Source organism: Crinia signifera, chromosome 7 (assembly GCF_055691185.1).
Source record: "Crinia signifera chromosome 7, ASM5569118v1, whole genome shotgun sequence".
Lineage (NCBI taxonomy): Eukaryota > Metazoa > Chordata > Amphibia > Anura > Myobatrachidae > Crinia > Crinia signifera.
In genome coordinates this window covers 106507558-106526488 of record NC_139223.1, presented here as the reverse complement: position 1 = coordinate 106526488, position 18931 = coordinate 106507558, and the positions used below count along the sequence as shown (strand labels likewise).

General features: G+C 41.3%; 30 non-coding genes and 8 pseudogenes across 30 annotated transcripts; all 38 read left to right on the top strand.

Moving 5' to 3' along the window:
* Window positions 1-139: 139 nt before the first annotated feature.
* On the top strand, window positions 140-258 carry LOC146021915 (5S ribosomal RNA). The gene has a single exon (XR_014451386.1). It is a non-coding gene; the product is annotated as a 5S ribosomal RNA (ribosomal RNA).
* Window positions 259-602: 344 nt separating this feature from the next.
* LOC146024484 (5S ribosomal RNA) lies at window positions 603-721 on the top strand. Its single transcript, XR_014453863.1, has one exon. It is a non-coding gene; the product is annotated as a 5S ribosomal RNA (ribosomal RNA).
* A 346-nt stretch (window positions 722-1067) lies between these two features.
* On the top strand, window positions 1068-1186 carry LOC146023069 (5S ribosomal RNA). The gene has a single exon (XR_014452499.1). It is a non-coding gene; the product is annotated as a 5S ribosomal RNA (ribosomal RNA).
* A 345-nt stretch (window positions 1187-1531) lies between these two features.
* On the top strand, window positions 1532-1650 carry LOC146024921 (5S ribosomal RNA; annotated as a pseudogene).
* Window positions 1651-1994: 344 nt separating this feature from the next.
* On the top strand, window positions 1995-2113 carry LOC146021914 (5S ribosomal RNA). Its single transcript, XR_014451385.1, has one exon. It is a non-coding gene; the product is annotated as a 5S ribosomal RNA (ribosomal RNA).
* Window positions 2114-2457: 344 nt separating this feature from the next.
* On the top strand, window positions 2458-2566 carry LOC146025284 (5S ribosomal RNA; annotated as a pseudogene).
* An 853-nt stretch (window positions 2567-3419) lies between these two features.
* Window positions 3420-3538, top strand: LOC146022912 (5S ribosomal RNA). The gene has a single exon (XR_014452348.1). It is a non-coding gene; the product is annotated as a 5S ribosomal RNA (ribosomal RNA).
* Window positions 3539-3883: 345 nt separating this feature from the next.
* On the top strand, window positions 3884-4002 carry LOC146023081 (5S ribosomal RNA). The gene has a single exon (XR_014452511.1). It is a non-coding gene; the product is annotated as a 5S ribosomal RNA (ribosomal RNA).
* Window positions 4003-4348: 346 nt separating this feature from the next.
* Window positions 4349-4457, top strand: LOC146025283 (5S ribosomal RNA; annotated as a pseudogene).
* Window positions 4458-5308: 851 nt separating this feature from the next.
* On the top strand, window positions 5309-5427 carry LOC146022911 (5S ribosomal RNA). Its single transcript, XR_014452347.1, has one exon. It is a non-coding gene; the product is annotated as a 5S ribosomal RNA (ribosomal RNA).
* A 345-nt stretch (window positions 5428-5772) lies between these two features.
* LOC146023070 (5S ribosomal RNA) lies at window positions 5773-5891 on the top strand. Its single transcript, XR_014452500.1, has one exon. It is a non-coding gene; the product is annotated as a 5S ribosomal RNA (ribosomal RNA).
* A 346-nt stretch (window positions 5892-6237) lies between these two features.
* Window positions 6238-6356, top strand: LOC146023587 (5S ribosomal RNA). Its single transcript, XR_014452999.1, has one exon. It is a non-coding gene; the product is annotated as a 5S ribosomal RNA (ribosomal RNA).
* Window positions 6357-6700: 344 nt separating this feature from the next.
* LOC146022230 (5S ribosomal RNA) lies at window positions 6701-6819 on the top strand. Its single transcript, XR_014451695.1, has one exon. It is a non-coding gene; the product is annotated as a 5S ribosomal RNA (ribosomal RNA).
* Window positions 6820-7166: 347 nt separating this feature from the next.
* Window positions 7167-7285, top strand: LOC146023629 (5S ribosomal RNA). The gene has a single exon (XR_014453040.1). It is a non-coding gene; the product is annotated as a 5S ribosomal RNA (ribosomal RNA).
* Window positions 7286-7630: 345 nt separating this feature from the next.
* Window positions 7631-7749, top strand: LOC146024231 (5S ribosomal RNA). The gene has a single exon (XR_014453620.1). It is a non-coding gene; the product is annotated as a 5S ribosomal RNA (ribosomal RNA).
* A 344-nt stretch (window positions 7750-8093) lies between these two features.
* On the top strand, window positions 8094-8212 carry LOC146021913 (5S ribosomal RNA). The gene has a single exon (XR_014451384.1). It is a non-coding gene; the product is annotated as a 5S ribosomal RNA (ribosomal RNA).
* A 344-nt stretch (window positions 8213-8556) lies between these two features.
* On the top strand, window positions 8557-8675 carry LOC146022937 (5S ribosomal RNA). Its single transcript, XR_014452372.1, has one exon. It is a non-coding gene; the product is annotated as a 5S ribosomal RNA (ribosomal RNA).
* Window positions 8676-9019: 344 nt separating this feature from the next.
* Window positions 9020-9138, top strand: LOC146021912 (5S ribosomal RNA). Its single transcript, XR_014451383.1, has one exon. It is a non-coding gene; the product is annotated as a 5S ribosomal RNA (ribosomal RNA).
* Window positions 9139-9484: 346 nt separating this feature from the next.
* Window positions 9485-9603, top strand: LOC146023546 (5S ribosomal RNA). Its single transcript, XR_014452960.1, has one exon. It is a non-coding gene; the product is annotated as a 5S ribosomal RNA (ribosomal RNA).
* A 344-nt stretch (window positions 9604-9947) lies between these two features.
* LOC146025188 (5S ribosomal RNA) lies at window positions 9948-10056 on the top strand (annotated as a pseudogene).
* A 346-nt stretch (window positions 10057-10402) lies between these two features.
* LOC146024613 (5S ribosomal RNA) lies at window positions 10403-10521 on the top strand. The gene has a single exon (XR_014453985.1). It is a non-coding gene; the product is annotated as a 5S ribosomal RNA (ribosomal RNA).
* Window positions 10522-10866: 345 nt separating this feature from the next.
* On the top strand, window positions 10867-10985 carry LOC146024108 (5S ribosomal RNA). Its single transcript, XR_014453501.1, has one exon. It is a non-coding gene; the product is annotated as a 5S ribosomal RNA (ribosomal RNA).
* A 344-nt stretch (window positions 10986-11329) lies between these two features.
* LOC146023283 (5S ribosomal RNA) lies at window positions 11330-11448 on the top strand. Its single transcript, XR_014452706.1, has one exon. It is a non-coding gene; the product is annotated as a 5S ribosomal RNA (ribosomal RNA).
* A 346-nt stretch (window positions 11449-11794) lies between these two features.
* Window positions 11795-11913, top strand: LOC146023545 (5S ribosomal RNA). Its single transcript, XR_014452959.1, has one exon. It is a non-coding gene; the product is annotated as a 5S ribosomal RNA (ribosomal RNA).
* A 344-nt stretch (window positions 11914-12257) lies between these two features.
* Window positions 12258-12366, top strand: LOC146025187 (5S ribosomal RNA; annotated as a pseudogene).
* A 346-nt stretch (window positions 12367-12712) lies between these two features.
* LOC146024229 (5S ribosomal RNA) lies at window positions 12713-12831 on the top strand. The gene has a single exon (XR_014453618.1). It is a non-coding gene; the product is annotated as a 5S ribosomal RNA (ribosomal RNA).
* Window positions 12832-13175: 344 nt separating this feature from the next.
* LOC146025090 (5S ribosomal RNA) lies at window positions 13176-13294 on the top strand (annotated as a pseudogene).
* A 346-nt stretch (window positions 13295-13640) lies between these two features.
* On the top strand, window positions 13641-13759 carry LOC146022576 (5S ribosomal RNA). The gene has a single exon (XR_014452026.1). It is a non-coding gene; the product is annotated as a 5S ribosomal RNA (ribosomal RNA).
* Window positions 13760-14103: 344 nt separating this feature from the next.
* LOC146024450 (5S ribosomal RNA) lies at window positions 14104-14222 on the top strand. Its single transcript, XR_014453831.1, has one exon. It is a non-coding gene; the product is annotated as a 5S ribosomal RNA (ribosomal RNA).
* Window positions 14223-14566: 344 nt separating this feature from the next.
* Window positions 14567-14685, top strand: LOC146021910 (5S ribosomal RNA). Its single transcript, XR_014451381.1, has one exon. It is a non-coding gene; the product is annotated as a 5S ribosomal RNA (ribosomal RNA).
* Window positions 14686-15029: 344 nt separating this feature from the next.
* On the top strand, window positions 15030-15148 carry LOC146024483 (5S ribosomal RNA). Its single transcript, XR_014453862.1, has one exon. It is a non-coding gene; the product is annotated as a 5S ribosomal RNA (ribosomal RNA).
* Window positions 15149-15494: 346 nt separating this feature from the next.
* LOC146023068 (5S ribosomal RNA) lies at window positions 15495-15613 on the top strand. The gene has a single exon (XR_014452498.1). It is a non-coding gene; the product is annotated as a 5S ribosomal RNA (ribosomal RNA).
* Window positions 15614-15958: 345 nt separating this feature from the next.
* On the top strand, window positions 15959-16077 carry LOC146024920 (5S ribosomal RNA; annotated as a pseudogene).
* A 344-nt stretch (window positions 16078-16421) lies between these two features.
* LOC146021909 (5S ribosomal RNA) lies at window positions 16422-16540 on the top strand. Its single transcript, XR_014451380.1, has one exon. It is a non-coding gene; the product is annotated as a 5S ribosomal RNA (ribosomal RNA).
* A 344-nt stretch (window positions 16541-16884) lies between these two features.
* Window positions 16885-16993, top strand: LOC146025282 (5S ribosomal RNA; annotated as a pseudogene).
* Window positions 16994-17843: 850 nt separating this feature from the next.
* Window positions 17844-17962, top strand: LOC146022910 (5S ribosomal RNA). The gene has a single exon (XR_014452346.1). It is a non-coding gene; the product is annotated as a 5S ribosomal RNA (ribosomal RNA).
* A 345-nt stretch (window positions 17963-18307) lies between these two features.
* On the top strand, window positions 18308-18426 carry LOC146023059 (5S ribosomal RNA). The gene has a single exon (XR_014452489.1). It is a non-coding gene; the product is annotated as a 5S ribosomal RNA (ribosomal RNA).
* Window positions 18427-18772: 346 nt separating this feature from the next.
* On the top strand, window positions 18773-18891 carry LOC146022827 (5S ribosomal RNA). Its single transcript, XR_014452268.1, has one exon. It is a non-coding gene; the product is annotated as a 5S ribosomal RNA (ribosomal RNA).
* The last annotated feature ends 40 nt before the right edge of the window (window positions 18892-18931 follow it).

The following is an 18931-nucleotide window of genomic DNA, read 5'->3' as shown; positions in this document are numbered from 1 at the left end:
CCCTGCTAATATCATGTCCTGTAGGTCTTTTTACATTACCAACACATGATTTTTTTCAGTAAGCAAAAACAGTTAGGAAGCTTTTTTATTAGCTTACCTGGTGATAGAAGAGAAGAGGGCAAAAAAGAGCATGTATCTCACCTACAGCCATACCACATTGGATAGGCCCAATCTCGTCTGATCTTGGAAGCTAAGCAGTGTTGGGCCTGGTTAGTACTTGGGTGGGAGACCACATGGGAACACCAGGTGCTGTAGGTTTTTTCACATTACTGGCAAATTGTTTTTATTCTCTAGCTATTTAAATTGGAAACATTTTCTTTTTATTGCCTGTAGAGACATTTGTAAGAGGTCAAACAGACACAATAGCCATCACCGAAAGACTTAACACACTATTTAGGCCCAATTCCAACTGCTTTTGGCCGCTTAACAGTGTTGAGCCTCTTTAGTAGTTTAATTTAAGATCCCCTGCTAATATCATGTCCTGTAGGTCTTTTTACATTACCAACACATGATTTTTTTCAGTAAGCAAAAACAGTTAGGAAGCTTTTTTATTAGCTTACCTGGTGATAGAAGAAAAGAGGGCAAAAAAGAGCATGTATCTCACCTACAGCCATACCACATTGGATAGGCCCAATCTCGTCTGATCTTGGAAGCTAAGCAGTGTTGGGCCTGGTTAGTACTTCGGTTGGAGACCACATGGGAACACCTGGTGCTGTAGGTTTTTTCACATTACTGGCAAATTGTTTTTATTCTCTAGCTATTTAAATTGGAAACTTTTTCTTTTTATTGCCAGTACAGACATTTGGAAGAGGTCAAACAGACACAATAGCCATCACCTAAAGACTTACCACACTGTTTAGGCCCAATTCCAACTGCTTTTGGCAGCTAAACAGTGTATGAGCCTCTTTAGTAGTTTCATTTAAGATCCCCTGCTAATATCATGTCCTGTAGGTCTTTTTACATTAACAAAACATGATTATTTTCATTAAGCCAAAACAGTTAGGAAGCTTTTTTATTAGCTTACCTGGTGATAGAAGTAGAAGAGGGCAAAAAAGTGCATGTATCTCACCTACAGCCATACCACAATGGATAGGCCCAATCTCGTCTGATCTTGGAAGCTAAGCAGTGTTGGGCCTGGTTAGTACTTGGGTGGGAGACCACATGGGAACACCAGGTGCTGTAGGTTTTTTCACATTACTGGCAAATTGTTTTTATTCTCTATCTATTTAAATTGGAAACTTTTTCTTTTTATTGCCAGCACAGACATTTAGAAGAGGTCAAATATACACAATAACCATCACCTAAAGACTTACCACACTGTTTAGGCCCAATTCCAACTGCTTTTGGCAGCTAAACAGTGTTGAGCCTCTTTAGTAGTTTAATTTAAGATCCCCTGCTAATATCATGTCCTGTAGGTCTTTTTACATTGCCAACACATTATTTTTTTCAGTAAGCAAAAACAGTTACGAAACTTTTTTATTAGCTTACCTGGTGATAGAAGTAGAAGAGGGCAAAAAAGTGGCTGTATCTCACCTACAGCCATACCACGTTGGATAGGCCCAATCTCGTCTGATCTTGGAATCTAAGCAGTGTTGGGCCTGGTTAGTGCTTGGGTTGGAGACCACATGGGAACACCTGGTGCTGTAGGTTTTTTCACATTACTGGCAAATTGTTTTTATTCTCTAGCTATTTAAATTGGAAACTTTTTCTTTTTATTGCCTGTAGAGACATTTGTAAGAGGTCAACTAGACACAATAGCCATCACCTAAAGACTTACCACACTGTTTAGGCCCAATTCCAACTGCTTTTGGCAGCTAAACAGTGTTGAGCCTCTTTAGTAGTTTAATTTAAGATCCCCTGCTAATATCATGTCCTGTAGGTCTTTTTACATTACCAACACATGATTTTTTTCAGTAAGCAAAAACAGTTAGGAAGCTTTTTTATTAGCTTACCTGGTGATAGAAGAGAAGAGGGCAAAAAAGAGCATGTATCTCACCTACAGCCATACCACATTGGATAGGCCCAATCTCGTCTGATCTTGGAAGCTAAGCAGTGTTGGGCCTGGTTAGTACTTGGGTGGGAGACCACATGGGAACACCAGGTGCTGTAGGTTTTTTCACATTACTGGCAAATTGTTTTTATTCTCTAGCTATTTAAATTGGAAACTTTTTCTTTTTATTGCCTGTAGAGACATTTGTAAGAGGTCAAACAGACACAATAGCCATCACCTAAAGACTTACCACACTGTTTAGGCCTAATTCCAACTGCTTTTGGCAGCTAAACAGTGTTGAGCCTCTTTAGTAGTTTAATTTAAGATACCCTGCTAATATCATGTCCTGTAGGTCTTTTTACATTACCAACACATGATTTTTTTCAGTAAGCAAAAACAGTTAGGAAGCTTTTTTATTAGCTTACCTGGTGATAGAAGAGAAGAGGGCAAAAAAGAGCATGTATCTCACCTACAGCCATACCACATTGGATAGGCCTGTTCTTGGAAGCTAAGCAGTGTTGGGCCTGGTTAGTACTTGGGTGGGAGACCACATGGGAACACCTGGTGCTGTAGGTTTTTTCACATTACTGGCAAATTGTTTTTATTCTCTAGCTATTTAAATTGGAAACTTTTTCTTTTTATTGCCAGTACAGACATTTGGAAGAGGTCAAACAGACACAATAGCCATCACCTAAAGACTTACCACACTGTTTAGGCCCAATTCCAACTGCTTTTGACAGCTAAACAGTGTATGAGCCTCTTTAGTAGTTTCATTTAAGATCCCCTGCTAATATCATGTCCTGTAGGTCTTTTTACATTACCAAAACATGATTTTTTTCATTAAGCCAAAACAGTTAGGAAACTTTTTTATTAGCTTACCTGGTGATCAGGGCCGGTGCAAGGCACCGGAGCGCCCCAGGCGAGTCGGGGTGGGGGCGCCCCGGTGCCGGGCGGGGGGGGGGGGGGGGGGGGTCTTGGTTGGTACCTGCGTAAAAAAAACTTCTGTCCCCGGCGTCCCTGCTGAGTGCTGGTGTAGGGGTGTCCGTGCCGCCGGGGGAGCCTGCGGCGCTGTTATCGTGTATACGCTTGTCGCGCCCGGCGGGGTCCCTACAGTGCATAGAAAATAACTAGCGCTATGCGCGCGGCGTTATTTTCTATGCTCTGTAGGGACCCCGCCGGGCGCGACAAGCGTATACACGATAACAGCGCCGCAGGCTCCCCCGGCGGCACGGACACCCCTACACCAGCACTCAGCAGGGACGCCGGGGACAGAAGTTTTTTTTACGCAGGTACCACAGTGCAGGGGGTGAGGGGCGAACTGCCGCCCTCCAGGTGCCGGCGCCCTAGGCAAATGCCTAGAGCTGCCTAGTGGTGGCGCCGGCCCTGCTGGTGATAGAAGTAGAAGAGGGCAAAAAAGTGCATGCATCTCACCTACAGCCATACCACATTGGATAGGCCCAATCTCTTCTGATCTTGGAAGCTAAGCAGTGTTGGGCCTGGTTAGTACTTGGGTGGGAGACCACATGGGAACACCAGGTGCTGTAGGTTTTTTCACATTACTGGCAAATTGTTTTTATTCTCTATCTATTTAAATTGGAAACTTTTTCTTTTTATTGCCAGCACAGACATTTAGAAGAGGTCAAACATACACAATAGCCATCACCTAAAGACTTACCACACTGTTTAGGCCCAATTCCAACTGCTTTTGGCAGCTAAACAGTGTTGAGCCTCTTTAGTAGTTTAATTTAAGATCCCCTGCTAATATCATGTCCTGTAGGTCTTTTTACATTGCCAACACATGATTTTTTTCAGTAAGCAAAAACAGTTACGAAACTTTTTTATTAGCTTACCTGGTGATAGAAGTAGAAGAGGGCAAAAAAGTGCCTGTATCTCACCTACAGCCATACCACATTGGATATGCCCAATCTCGTCTGATCTTGGAAGCTAAGCAGTGTTGGGCCTGGTTAGTACTTGGGTGGGAGACCACATGGGAACACCAGGTGCTGTAGGTTTTTTTTTACATTACTGGCAAATTGTTTTTATTCTCTAGCTATTTAAATTGGAAACTTTTTCTTTTTATTGCCTGTAGAGACATTTGTAAGAGGTCAAACAGACACAATAGCCATCACCTAAAGACTTACCACACTGTTTAGGCCCAATTCCAACTGCTTTTGGCAGCTAAACAGTGTTGAGCCTCTTTAGTAGTTTAATTTAAGATCCCCTGCTAATATCATGTCCTGTAGGTCTTTTTACATTACCAACACATGATTTTTTTCAGTAAGCAAAAACAGTTAGGAAGCTTTTTTATTAGCTTACCTGGTGATAGAAGAGAAGAGGGCAAAAAAGAGCATGTATCTCACCTACAGCCATACCACATTGGATAGGCCTGTTCTTGGAAGCTAAGCAGTGTTGGGCCTGGTTAGTACTTGGGTGGGAGACCACATGGGAACACCTGGTGCTGTAGGTTTTTTCACATTACTGGCAAATTGTTTTTATTCTCTAGCTATTTAAATTGGAAACTTTTTCTTTTTATTGCCAGTACAGACATTTGGAAGAGGTCAAACAGACACAATAGCCATCACCTAAAGACTTACCACACTGTTTAGGCCCAATTCCAACTGCTTTTGACAGCTAAACAGTGTATGAGCCTCTTTAGTAGTTTCATTTAAGATCCCCTGCTAATATCATGTCCTGTAGGTCTTTTTACATTACCAAAACATGATTTTTTTCATTAAGCCAAAACAGTTAGGAAACTTTTTTATTAGCTTACCTGGTGATCAGGGCCGGTGCAAGGCACCGGAGCGCCCCAGGCGAGTCGGGGTGGGGGCGCCCCGGTGCCGGGCGGGGGGGGGGGGGGGGGGTCTTGGTTGGTACCTGCGTAAAAAAAACTTCTGTCCCCGGCGTCCCTGCTGAGTGCTGGTGTAGGGGTGTCCGTGCCGCCGGGGGAGCCTGCGGCGCTGTTATCGTGTATACGCTTGTCGCGCCCGGCGGGGTCCCTACAGTGCATAGAAAATAACTAGCGCTATGCGCGCGGCGTTATTTTCTATGCTCTGTAGGGACCCCGCCGGGCGCGACAAGCGTATACACGATAACAGCGCCGCAGGCTCCCCCGGCGGCACGGACACCCCTACACCAGCACTCAGCAGGGACGCCGGGGACAGAAGTTTTTTTTACGCAGGTACCACAGTGCAGGGGGTGAGGGGCGAACTGCCGCCCTCCAGGTGCCGGCGCCCTAGGCAAATGCCTAGAGCTGCCTAGTGGTGGCGCCGGCCCTGCTGGTGATAGAAGTAGAAGAGGGCAAAAAAGTGCATGCATCTCACCTACAGCCATACCACATTGGATAGGCCCAATCTCTTCTGATCTTGGAAGCTAAGCAGTGTTGGGCCTGGTTAGTACTTGGGTGGGAGACCACATGGGAACACCAGGTGCTGTAGGTTTTTTCACATTACTGGCAAATTGTTTTTATTCTCTATCTATTTAAATTGGAAACTTTTTCTTTTTATTGCCAGCACAGACATTTAGAAGAGGTCAAACATACACAATAGCCATCACCTAAAGACTTACCACACTGTTTAGGCCCAATTCCAACTGCTTTTGGCAGCTAAACAGTGTTGAGCCTCTTTAGTAGTTTAATTTAAGATCCCCTGCTAATATCATGTCCTGTAGGTCTTTTTACATTGCCAACACATGATTTTTTTCAGTAAGCAAAAACAGTTACGAAACTTTTTTATTAGCTTACCTGGTGATAGAAGTAGAAGAGGGCAAAAAAGTGCCTGTATCTCACCTACAGCCATACCACATTGGATATGCCCAATCTCGTCTGATCTTGGAAGCTAAGCAGTGTTGGGCCTGGTTAGTACTTGGGTGGGAGACCACATGGGAACACCAGGTGCTGTAGGTTTTTTTTTACATTACTGGCAAATTGTTTTTATTCTCTAGCTATTTAAATTGGAAACTTTTTCTTTTTATTGCCTGTAGAGACATTTGTAAGAGGTCAAACAGACACAATAGCCATCACCTAAAGACTTACCACACTGTTTAGGCCCAATTCCAACTGCTTTTGGCAGCTAAACAGTGTTGAGCCTCTTTAGTAGTTTAATTTAAGATCCCCTGCTAATATCATGTCCTGTAGGTCTTTTTACATTACCAACACATGATTTTTTTCAGTAAGCAAAAACAGTTAGGAAGCTTTTTTATTAGCTTACCTGGTGATAGAAGAGAAGAGGGCAAAAAAGAGCATGTATCTCACCTACAGTCATACCACATTGGATAGGCCCAATCTCGTCTGATCTTGGAAGCTAAGCAGTGTTGGGCCTGTTTAGTACTTGGGTGGGAGACCACATGGGAACACCTGGTGCTGTAGGTTTTTTCACATTACTGGCAAATTGTTTTTATTCTCTAGCTATTTAAATTGGAAACTTTTTCTTTTTATTGCCAGTACAGACATTTGGAAGAGGTCAAACAGACACAATAGCCATCACCTAAAGACTTACCACACTGTTTAGGCCTAATTCCAACTGCTTTTGGCAGCTAAACAGTGTTGAGCCTCTTTAGTAGTTTAATTTAAGATACCCTGCTAATATCATGTCCTGTAGGTCTTTTTACATTACCAACACATGATTTTTTTCAGTAAGCAAAAACAGTTAGGAAGCTTTTTTATTAGCTTACCTGGTGATAGAAGAGAAGAGGGCAAAAAAGAGCATGTATCTCACCTACAGCCATACCACATTGGATAGGCCCAATCTCGTCTGATCTTGGAAGCTAAGCAGTGTTGGGCCTGGTTAGTACTTGGGTGGGAGACCACATGGGAACACCTGGTGCTGTAGGTTTTTTCACATTACTGGCAAATTGTTTTTATTCTCTAGCTATTTAAATTGGAAACTTTTTCTTTTTATTGCCAGTACAGACATTTGGAAGAGGTCAAACAGACACAATAGCCATCACCTAAAGACTTACCACACTGTTTAGGCCCAATTCCAACTGCTTTTGACAGCTAAACAGTGTATGAGCCTCTTTAGTAGTTTCATTTAAGATCCCCTGCTAATATCATGTCCTGTAGGTCTTTTTACATTACCCAAACATGATTTTTTTCATTAAGCCAAAACAGTTAGGAAACTTTTTTTATTAGCTTACCTGGTTATAGAAGTAGAAGAGGGCAAAAAAGTGCATGCATCTCACCTACAGCCATACCACATTGGATAGGCCCAATCTCGTCTGATCTTGGAAGCTAAGCAGTGTTGGTCCTGGTTAGTACTTGGGTGGGAGACCACATGGGAACACCAGGTGCTGTAGGTTTTTTCACATTACTGGCAAATTGTTTTTATTCTCTATCTATTTAAATTGGAAACTTTTTCTTTTTATTGCCAGCACAGACATTTAGAAGAGGTCAAACATACACAATAGCCATCACCTAAAGACTTACCACACTGTTTAGGCCAAATTCCAACTGCTTTTGGCAGCTAAACAGTGTTGAGCCTCTTTAGTAGTTTAATTTAAGATCCCCTGCTAATATCATGTCCTGTAGGTCTTTTTACATTGCCAACACATGATTTTTTTCAGTAAGCAAAAACAGTTACGAAACTTTTTTATTAGCTTACCTGGTGATAGAAGTAGAAGAGGGCAAAAAAGTACCTGTATCTCACCTACAGCCATACCACATTGGATAGGCCCAATCTCGTCTGATCTTGGAAGCTAAGCAGTGTTGGGCCTGATTAGTACTTTGGTGGGAGACCACATGGGCACACCAGGTGCTGTAGGTTTTTTCACATTACTGGCAAATTGTTTTTATTCTCTAGCTATTTAAATTGAAAACTTTTTCTTTTTATTGCCAGTACAGACATTTGGAAGAGGTCAAACAGACACAATAGCCATCACCTAAAGACTTACCACACTGTTTAGGCCCAATTCCAACTGCTTTTGGCAGCTAAACAGTGTTGAGCCTCTTTAGTAGTTTAATTTAAGATCCCCTGCTAATATCATGTCCTGTAGGTCTTTTTACATTACCAACACATGATTTTTTTCAGTAAGCAAAAACAGTTAGGAAGCTTTTTTATTAGCTTACCTGGTGATAGAAGAGAAGAGGGCAAAAAAGAGCATGTATCTCACCTACAGCCATACCACATTGGATAGGCCCAATCTCGTCTGATCTTGGAAGCTAAGCAGTGTTGGGCCTGGTTAGTACTTGGGTGGGAGACCACATGGGAACACCAGGTGCTGTAGGTTTTTTCACATTACTGGCAAATTGTTTTTATTCTCTAGCTATTTAAATTGGAAACATTTTCTTTTTATTGCCTGTAGAGACATTTGTAAGAGGTCAAACAGACACAATAGCCATCACCGAAAGACTTAACACACTGTTTAGGCCCAATTCCAACTGCTTTTGGCAGCTAAACAGTGTTGAGCCTCTTTAGTAGTTTAATTTAAGATCCCCTGCTAATATCATGTCCTGTAGGTCTTTTTACATTACCAACACATGATTTTTTTCAGTAAGCAAAAACAGTTAGGAAGCTTTTTTATTAGCTTACCTGGTGATAGAAGAGAAGAGGGCAAAAAAGAGCATGTATCTCACCTACAGCTATACCACATTGGATAGGCCCAATCTCGTCTGATCTTGGAAGCTAAGCAGTGTTGGGCCTGGTTAGTACTTGGGTGGGAGACCACATGGGAACACCAGGTGCTGTAGGTTTTTTCACATTACTGGCAAATTGTTTTTATTCTCTAGCTATTTAAATTGGAAACTTTTTCTTTTTATTGCCTGTAGAGACATTTGTAAGAGGTCAAACAGACACAATAGCCATCACCTAAAGACTTACCACACTGTTTAGGCCCAATTCCAACTGCTTTTGGCAGCTAAACAGTGTTGAGCCTCTTTAGTAGTTTAATTTAAGATCCCCTGCTAATATCATGTCCTGTAGGTCTTTTTACATTACCAACACATGATTTTTTTCAGTAAGCAAAAACAGTTAAGAAGCTTTTTTATTAGCTTACCTGGTGATAGAAGAGAAGAGGGCAAAAAAGAGCATGTATCTCACCTACAGCCATACCACATTGGATAGGCCCAATCTCGTCTGATCTTGGAAGCTAAGCAGTGTTGGGCCTGGTTAGTACTTGGGTGGGAGACCACATGGGAACACCAGGTGCTGTAGGTTTTTTCACATTACTGGCAAATTGTTTTTATTCTCTAGCTATTTAAATTGAAAACTTTTTCTTTTTATTGCCAGTACAGACATTTGGAAGAGGTCAAACAGACACAATAGCCATCACCTAAAGACTTACCACACTGTTTAGGCCCAATTCCAACTGCTTTTGGCAGCTAAACAGTGTATGAGCCTCTTTAGTAGTTTCATTTAAGATCCCCTGCTAATATTATGTCCTGTAGGTCTTTTTACATTACCAAAACATGATATTTTTCATTAAGCCAAAACAGTTAGGAAACTTTTTTATTAGCTTACCTGGTGATAGAAGTAGAAGAGGGCAAAAAAGTGCATGTATCTCACCTACAGCAATACCACATTGGATAGGCCCAATCTCATCTGATCTTGGAAGCTAAGCAGTGTTGGGCCTGGTTAGTACTTGGGTGGGAGACCAAATGGGAACACCAGGTGCTGTAGGTTTTTTCACATTACTGGCAAATTGTTTTTATTCTCTAGCTATTTAAATTGGAAACTTTTTCTTTTTATTGCCTGTAGAGACATTTGTAAGAGGTCAAACAGACACAATAGCCATCACCTAAAGACTTACCACACTGTTTAGGCCCAATTCCAACTGCTTTTGGCAGCTAAACAGTGTTGAGCCTCTTTAGTAGTTTAATTTAAGATCCCCTGCTAATATCATGTCCTGTAGGTCTTTTTACATTACCAACACATGATTTTTTTCAGTAAGCAAAAACTGTTAGGAAGCTTTTTTATTAGCTTACCTGGTGATAGAAGAGAAGAGGGTAAAAAAGAGCATGTATCTCACCTACAGCCATACCACATTGGATAGGCCTGATCTTGGAAGCTAAGCAGTGTTGGGCCTGGTTAGTACTTGGGTGGGAGACCACATGGGAACACCTGGTGCTGTAGGTTTTTTCACATTACTGGCAAATTGTTTTTATTCTCTAGCTATTTAAATTGGAAACTTTTTCTTTTTATTGCCAGTACAGACATTTGGAAGAGGTCAAACAGACACAATAGCCATCACCTAAAGACTTACCACACTGTTTAGGCCCAATTCCAACTGCTTTTGGCAGCTAAACAGTGTATGAGCCTTTTTAGTAGTTTCATTTAAGATCCCCTGCTAATATCATGTCCTGTAGGTCTTTTTACATTACCAAAACATGATATTTTTCATTAAGCCAAAACAGTTAGGAAACTTTTTTATTAGCTTACCTGGTGATAGAAGTAGAAGAGGGCAAAAAAGTGCATGTATCTCACCTACAGCAATACCACATTGGATAGGCCCAATCTCATCTGATCTTGGAAGCTAAGCAGTGATGGGCCTGGTTAGTACTTGGGTGGGAGACCAAATTGGAACACCAGGTGCTGTAGGTTTTTTCACATTACTGGCAAATTGTTTTTATTCTCTAGCTATTTAAATTGGAAACTTTTTCTTTTTATTGCCTGTAGAGACATTTGTAAGAGGTCAAACAGACACAATAGCCATCACCTAAAGACTTACCACACTGTTTAGGCCCAATTCCAACTGCTTTTGGCAGCTAAACAGTGTTGAGCCTCTTTAGTAGTTTAATTTAAGATCCCCTGCTAATATCATGTCCTGTAGGTCTTTTTACATTACCAAAACATGATTTTTTTCATTAAGCCAAAACAGTTAGGAAACTTTTTTATTAGCTTACCTGGTGATAGAAGTAGAAGAGGGCAAAAAAGTGCATGTATCTCACCTACAGCCATACCACATTGGATAGGCCCAATCTTGTCTGATCTTGGAAGCTAAGCAGTGTTGGGCCTGGTTAGTACTTGAGTGGGAGACCACATGGGAACACCAGGTGCTGTAGGTTTTTTCACATTACTGGCAAATTGTTTTTATTCTCTATCTATTTAAATTGGAAACTTTTTCTTTTTATTGCCAGCACAGACATTTAGAAGAGGTCAAACAGACACAATAGCCATCACCTAAAGACTTACCACACTGTTTAGGCCCAATTCCAACTGCTTTTGGCAGCTAAACAGTGTTAAGCCTCTTTAGTAGTTTAATTTAAGCTCCCCTGCTAATATCATGTCCTGTAGGTCTTTTTACATTACCAACACATGATTTTTTTCAGTAAGCAAAAACAGTTAGGAAGCTTTTTTATTAGCTTACCTGGTGATAGAAGAGAAGAGGGCAAAAAAGAGCATGTATCTCACCTACAGCCATACCACATTGGATAGGCCCAATCTCGTCTGATCTTGGAAGCTAAGCAGTGTTGGGCCTGTTTAGTACTTGGGTGGGAGACCACATGGGAACACCTGGTGCTGTAGGTTTTTTCACATTACTGGCAAATTGTTTTTATTCTCTAGCTATTTAAATTGGAAACTTTTTCTTTTTATTGCCAGTACAGACATTTGGAAGAGGTCAAACAGACACAATAGCCATCACCTAAAGACTTACCACACTGTTTAGGCCCAATTCCAACTGCTTTTGGCAGCTAAACAGTGTATGAGCCTCTTTAGTAGTTTCATTTAAGATCCCCTGCTAATATCATGTCCTGTAGGTCTTTTTACATTACCAAAACATGATATTTTTCATTAAGCCAAAACAGTTAGGAAACTTTTTTATTAGCTTACCTGGTGATAGAAGTAGAAGAGGGCAAAAAAGTGCATGTATCTCACCTACAGCAATACCACATTGGATAGGCCCAATCTCATCTGATCTTGGAAGCTAAGCAGTGTTGGGCCTGGTTAGTACTTGGGTGGGAGACCAAATGGGAACACCAGGTGCTGTAGGTTTTTTCACATTACTGGCAAATTGTTTTTATTCTCTAGCTATTTAAATTGGAAACTTTTTCTTTTTATTGCCTGTAGAGACATTTGTAAGAGGTCAAACAGACACAATAGCCATCACCTAAAGACTTACCACACTGTTTAGGCCCAATTCCAACTGCTTTTGGCAGCTAAACAGTGTTGAGCCTCTTTAGTAGTTTAATTTAAGATCCCCTGCTAATATCATGTCCTGTAGGTCTTTTTACATTACCAACACATGATTTTTTTCAGTAAGCAAAAACTGTTAGGAAGCTTTTTTATTAGCTTACCTGGTGATAGAAGAGAAGAGGGCAAAAAAGAGCATGTATCTCACCTACAGCCATACCACATTGGATAGGCCTGATCTTGGAAGCTAAGCAGTGTTGGGCCTGGTTAGTACTTGGGTGGGAGACCACATGGGAACACCTGGTGCTGTAGGTTTTTTCACATTACTGGCAAATTGTTTTTATTCTCTAGCTATTTAAATTGGAAACTTTTTCTTTTTATTGCCAGTACAGACATTTGGAAGAGGTCAAACAGACACAATAGCCATCACCTAAAGACTTACCACACTGTTTAGGCCCAATTCCAACTGCTTTTGGCAGCTAAACAGTGTATGAGCCTTTTTAGTAGTTTCATTTAAGATCCCCTGCTAATATCATGTCCTGTAGGTCTTTTTACATTACCAAAACATGATTTTTTTCATTAAGCCAAAACAGTTAGGAAACTTTTTTATTAGCTTACCTGGTGATAGAAGTAGAAGAGGGCAAAAAAGTGCATGTATCTCACCTACAGCCATACCACATTGGATAGGCCCAATCTCGTCTGATCTTGGAAGCTAAGCAGTGTTGGGCTTGGTTAGTACTTGGGTGGCAGACCACATGGGAACACCAGGTGCTGTAGGTTTTTTCACATTACTGGCAAATTGTTTTTATTCTCTATCTATTTAAATTGGAAAGTTTTTCTTTTTATTGCCTGTAGAGACATTTGTAAGAGGTCAAACAGACACAATAGCCATCACCTAAAGACTTACCACACTGTTTAGGCCCAATTCCAACTGCTTTTGGCAGCTAAACAGTGTTGAGCCTCTTTAGTAGTTTAATTTAAGATCCCCTGCTAATATCATGTCCTGTAGGTCTTTTTACATTACCAACACATGATTTTTTTCAGTAAGCAAAAACAGTTAGGAAGCTTTTTTATTAGCTTACCTGGTGATAGAAGAGAAGAGGGCAAAAAAGAGCATGTATCTCACCTACAGCCATACCACATTGGATAGGCCCAATCTCGTCTGATCTTGGAAGCTAAGCAGTGTTGGGCCTGGATAGTACTTTGGTGGGAGACAACATGAGAACACCTGGTGCTTTAGGTTTTTTCACATTACTGGCAAATTGTTTTTATTCTCTAGCTATTTAAATTGGAAACTTTTTCTTTTTATTGCCAGTACAGACATTTGGAAGAGGTCAAACAGACACAATAGCCATCACCTAAAGACTTACCACACTGTTTAGGCCCAATTCCAACTGCTTTTGGCAGCTAAACAGTGTATGAGCCTCTTTAGTAGTTTCATTTAAGATCCCCTGCTAATATCATGTCCTGTAGGTCTTTTTACATAACCAAAACATGATTTTTTTCATTAAGCCAAAACAGTTAGGAAACTTTTTTATTAGCTTACCTGGTGATAGAAGTAGAAGAGGGCAAAAAAGTGCATGCGTCTCACCTACAGCCATACCACATTGGATATGCCCAATCTCGCCTGATCTTGGAAGCTAAGCAGTGTTGGGCCTGGTTAGTACTTGGGTGGGAGACCACATGGGAACACCAGGTGCTGTAGGTTTTTTCACATTACTGGCAAATTGTTTTTATTCTCTAGCTATTTAAATTGGAAACTTTTTCTTTTTATTGCCTGTAGAGACATTTGTAAGAGGTCAAACAGACACAATAGCCATCACCTAAAGACTTACCACACTGTTTAGGCCCAATTCCAACTGCTTTTGGCAGCTAAACAGTGTTGAGCCTCTTTAGTAGTTTAATTTAAGATCCCCTGCTAATATCATGTCCTGTAGGTCTTTTTACATTACCAACACATGATTTTTTTCAGTAAACAAAAACAGTTAGGAAGCTTTTTTATTAGCTTACCTGGTGATAGAAGAGAAGAGGGCAAAAAAGATCATGTATCTCACCTACAGCCATACTACATTGGATAGGCCCAATCTCGTCTGATCTTGGAAGCTAAGCAGTGTTGGGCCTGGTTAGTGCTTGGGTGGGAGACCACATGGGAACACCTGGTGCTGTAGGTTTTTTCACATTACTGGCAAATTGTTTTTATTCTCTAGCTATTTAAATTGGAAACTTTTTCTTTTTATTGCCAGTACAGACATTTGGAAGAGGTCAAACAGACACAATAGCCATCACCTAAAGACTTACCACACTGTTTAGGCCCAATTCCAACTGCTTTTGGCAGCTAAACAGTGTTGAGCCTCTTTAGTAGTTTAATTTAAGATCCCCTGCTAATATCATGTCCTGTAGGTCTTTTTACATTACCAACACATGATTTTTTTCAGTAAGCAAAAACAGTTAGGAAGCTTTTTTATTAGCTTACCTGGTGATAGAAGAGAAGAGGGCAAAAAAGAGCATGTATCTCACCTACAGCCATACCACATTGGATAGGCCCAATCTCGTCTGATCTTGGAAGCTAAGCAGTGTTGGGCCTGGTTAGTACTTGGGTGGGAGACCACATGGGAACACCAGGTGCTGTAGGTTTTTTCACATTACTGGCAAATTGTTTTTATTCTCTAGCTATTTAAATTGGAAACATTTTCTTTTTATTGCCTGTAGAGACATTTGTAAGAGGTCAAACAGACACAATAGCCATCACCGAAAGACTTAACACACTATTTAGGCCCAATTCCAACTGCTTTTGGCCGCTTAACAGTGTTGAGCCTCTTTAGTAGTTTAATTTAAGATCCCCTGCTAATATCATGTCCTGTAGGTCTTTTTACATTACCAACACATGATTTTTTTCAGTAAGCAAAAACAGTTAGGAAGCTTTTTTATTAGCTTACCTGGTGATAGAAGAAAAGAGGGCAAAAAAGAGCATGTATCTCACCTACAGCCATACCACATTGGATAGGCCCAATCTCGTCTGATCTTGGAAGCTAAGCAGTGTTGGGCCTGGTTAGTACTTCGGTTGGAGACCACATGGGAACACCTGGTGCTGTAGGTTTTTTCACATTACTGGCAAATTGTTTTTATTCTCTAGCTATTTAAATTGGAAACTTTTTCTTTTTATTGCCAGTACAGACATTTGGAAGAGGTCAAACAGACACAATAGCCATCACCTAAAGACTTACCACACTGTTTAGGCCCAATTCCAACTGCTTTTGGCAGCTAAACAGTGTATGAGCCTCTTTAGTAGTTTCATTTAAGATCCCATGCTAATATCATGTCCTGTAGGTCTTTTTACATTAACAAAACATGATTATTTTCATTAAGCCAAAACAGTTAGGAAGCTTTTTTATTAGCTTACCTGGTGATAGAAGTAGAAGAGGGCAAAAAAGTGCATGTATCTCACCTACAGCCATACCACAATGGATAGGCCCAATCTCGTCTGATCTTGGAAGCTAAGCAGTGTTGGGCCTGGTTAGTACTTGGGTGGGAGACCACATGGGAACACCAGGTGCTGTAGGTTTTTTCACATTACTGGCAAATTGTTTTTATTCTCTATCTATTTAAATTGGAAACTTTTTCTTTTTATTGCCAGCACAGACATTTAGAAGAGGTCAAATATACACAATAACCATCACCTAAAGACTTACCACACTGTTTAGGCCCAATTCCAACTGCTTTTGGCAGCTAAACAGTGTTGAGCCTCTTTAGTAGTTTAATTTAAGATCCCCTGCTAATATCATGTCCTGTAGGTCTTTTTACATTGCCAACACATTATTTTTTTCAGTAAGCAAAAACAGTTACGAAACTTTTTTATTAGCTTACCTGGTGATAGAAGTAGAAGAGGGCAAAAAAGTGGCTGTATCTCACCTACAGCCATACCACGTTGGATAGGCCCAATCTCGTCTGATCTTGGAATCTAAGCAGTGTTGGGCCTGGTTAGTGCTTGGGTTGGAGACCACATGGGAACACCTGGTGCTGTAGGTTTTTTCACATTACTGGCAAATTGTTTTTATTCTCTAGCTATTTAAATTGGAAACTTTTTCTTTTTATTGCCTGTAGAGACATTTGTAAGAGGTCAACTAGACACAATAGCCATCACCTAAAGACTTACCACACTGTTTAGGCCCAATTCCAACTGCTTTTGGCAGCTAAACAGTGTTGAGCCTCTTTAGTAGTTTAATTTAAGATCCCCTGCTAATATCATGTCCTGTAGGTCTTTTTACATTACCAACACATGATTTTTTTCAGTAAGCAAAAACAGTTAGGAAGCTTTTTTATTAGCTTACCTGGTGATAGAAGAGAAGAGGGCAAAAAAGAGCATGTATCTCACCTACAGCCATACCACATTGGATAGGCCCAATCTCGTCTGATCTTGGAAGCTAAGCAGTGTTGGGCCTGGTTAGTACTTGGGTGGGAGACCACATGGGAACACCAGGTGCTGTAGGTTTTTTCACATTACTGGCAAATTGTTTTTATTCTCTAGCTATTTAAATTGGAAACTTTTTCTTTTTATTGCCTGTAGAGACATTTGTAAGAGGTCAAACAGACACAATAGCCATCACCTAAAGACTTACCACACTGTTTAGGCCTAATTCCAACTGCTTTTGGCAGCTAAACAGTGTTGAGCCTCTTTAGTAGTTTAATTTAAGATACCCTGCTAATATCATGTCCTGTAGGTCTTTTTACATTACCAACACATGATTTTTTTCAGTAAGCAAAAACAGTTAGGAAGCTTTTTTATTAGCTTACCTGGTGATAGAAGAGAAGAGGGCAAAAAAGAGCATGTATCTCACCTACAGCCATACCACATTGGATAGGCCTGTTCTTGGAAGCTAAGCAGTGTTGGGCCTGGTTAGTACTTGGGTGGGAGACCACATGGGAACACCTGGTGCTGTAGGTTTTTTCACATTACTGGCAAATTGTTTTTATTCTCTAGCTATTTAAATTGGAAACTTTTTCTTTTTATTGCCAGTACAGACATTTGGAAGAGGTCAAACAGACACAATAGCCATCACCTAAAGACTTACCACACTGTTTAGGCCCAATTCCAACTGCTTTTGACAGCTAAACAGTGTATGAGCCTCTTTAGTAGTTTCATTTAAGATCCCCTGCTAATATCATGTCCTGTAGGTCTTTTTACATTACCAAAACATGATTTTTTTCATTAAGCCAAAACAGTTAGGAAACTTTTTTATTAGCTTACCTGGTGATCAGGGCCGGTGCAAGGCACCGGAGCGCCCCAGGCGAGTCGGGGTGGGGGCGCCCCGGTGCCGGGCGGGGGGGGGGGGGGGGGTCTTGGTTGGTACCTGCGTAAAAAAAACTTCTGTCCCCGGCGTCCCTGCTGAGTGCTGGTGTAGGGGTGTCCGTGCCGCCGGGGGAGCCTGCGGCGCTGTTATCGTGTATACGCTTGTCGCGCCCGGCGGGGTCCCTACAGTGCATAGAAAATAACTAGCGCTATGCGCGCGGCGTTATTTTCTATGCTCTGTAGGGACCCCGCCGGGCGCGACAAGCGTATACACGATAACAGCGCCGCAGGCTCCCCCGGCGGCACGGACACCCCTACACCAGCACTCAGCAGGGACGCCGGGGACAGAAGTTTTTTTTACGCAGGTACCACAGTGCAGGGGGTGAGGGGCGAACTGCCGCCCTCCAGGTGCCGGCGCCCTAGGCAAATGCCTAGAGCTGCCTAGTGGTGGCGCCGGCCCTGCTGGTGATAGAAGTAGAAGAGGGCAAAAAAGTGCATGCATCTCACCTACAGCCATACCACATTGGATAGGCCCAATCTCTTCTGATCTTGGAAGCTAAGCAGTGTTGGGCCTGGTTAGTACTTGGGTGGGAGACCACATGGGAACACCAGGTGCTGTAGGTTTTTTCACATTACTGGCAAATTGTTTTTATTCTCTATCTATTTAAATTGGAAACTTTTTCTTTTTATTGCCAGCACAGACATTTAGAAGAGGTCAAACATACACAATAGCCATCACCTAAAGACTTACCACACTGTTTAGGCCCAATTCCAACTGCTTTTGGCAGCTAAACAGTGTTGAGCCTCTTTAGTAGTTTAATTTAAGATCCCCTGCTAATATCATGTCCTGTAGGTCTTTTTACATTGCCAACACATGATTTTTTTCAGTAAGCAAAAACAGTTACGAAACTTTTTTATTAGCTTACCTGGTGATAGAAGTAGAAGAGGGCAAAAAAGTGCCTGTATCTCACCTACAGCCATACCACATTGGATATGCCCAATCTCGTCTGATCTTGGAAGCTAAGCAGTGTTGGGCCTGGTTAGTACTTGGGTGGGAGACCACATGGGAACACCAGGTGCTGTAGGTTTTTTTTTACATTACTGGCAAATTGTTTTTATTCTCTAGCTATTTAAATTGGAAACTTTTTCTTTTTATTGCCTGTAGAGACATTTGTAAGAGGTCAAACAGACACAATAGCCATCACCTAAAGACTTACCACACTGTTTAGGCCCAATTCCAACTGCTTTTGGCAGCTAAACAGTGTTGAGCCTCTTTAGTAGTTTAATTTAAGATCCCCTGCTAATATCATGTCCTGTAGGTCTTTTTACATTACCAACACATGATTTTTTTCAGTAAGCAAAAACAGTTAGGAAGCTTTTTTATTAGCTTACCTGGTGATAGAAGAGAAGAGGGCAAAAAAGAGCATGTATCTCACCTACAGCCATACCACATTGGATATGTCCAATCTCGTCTGATCTTGGAAGCTAAGCAGTGTTGGGCCTGGTTAGTACTTAGGTGGGAGACCACATGGGAACACCTGGTGCTGTAGGTTTTTTCACATTACTGGCAAATTGTTTTTATTCTCTAGCTAT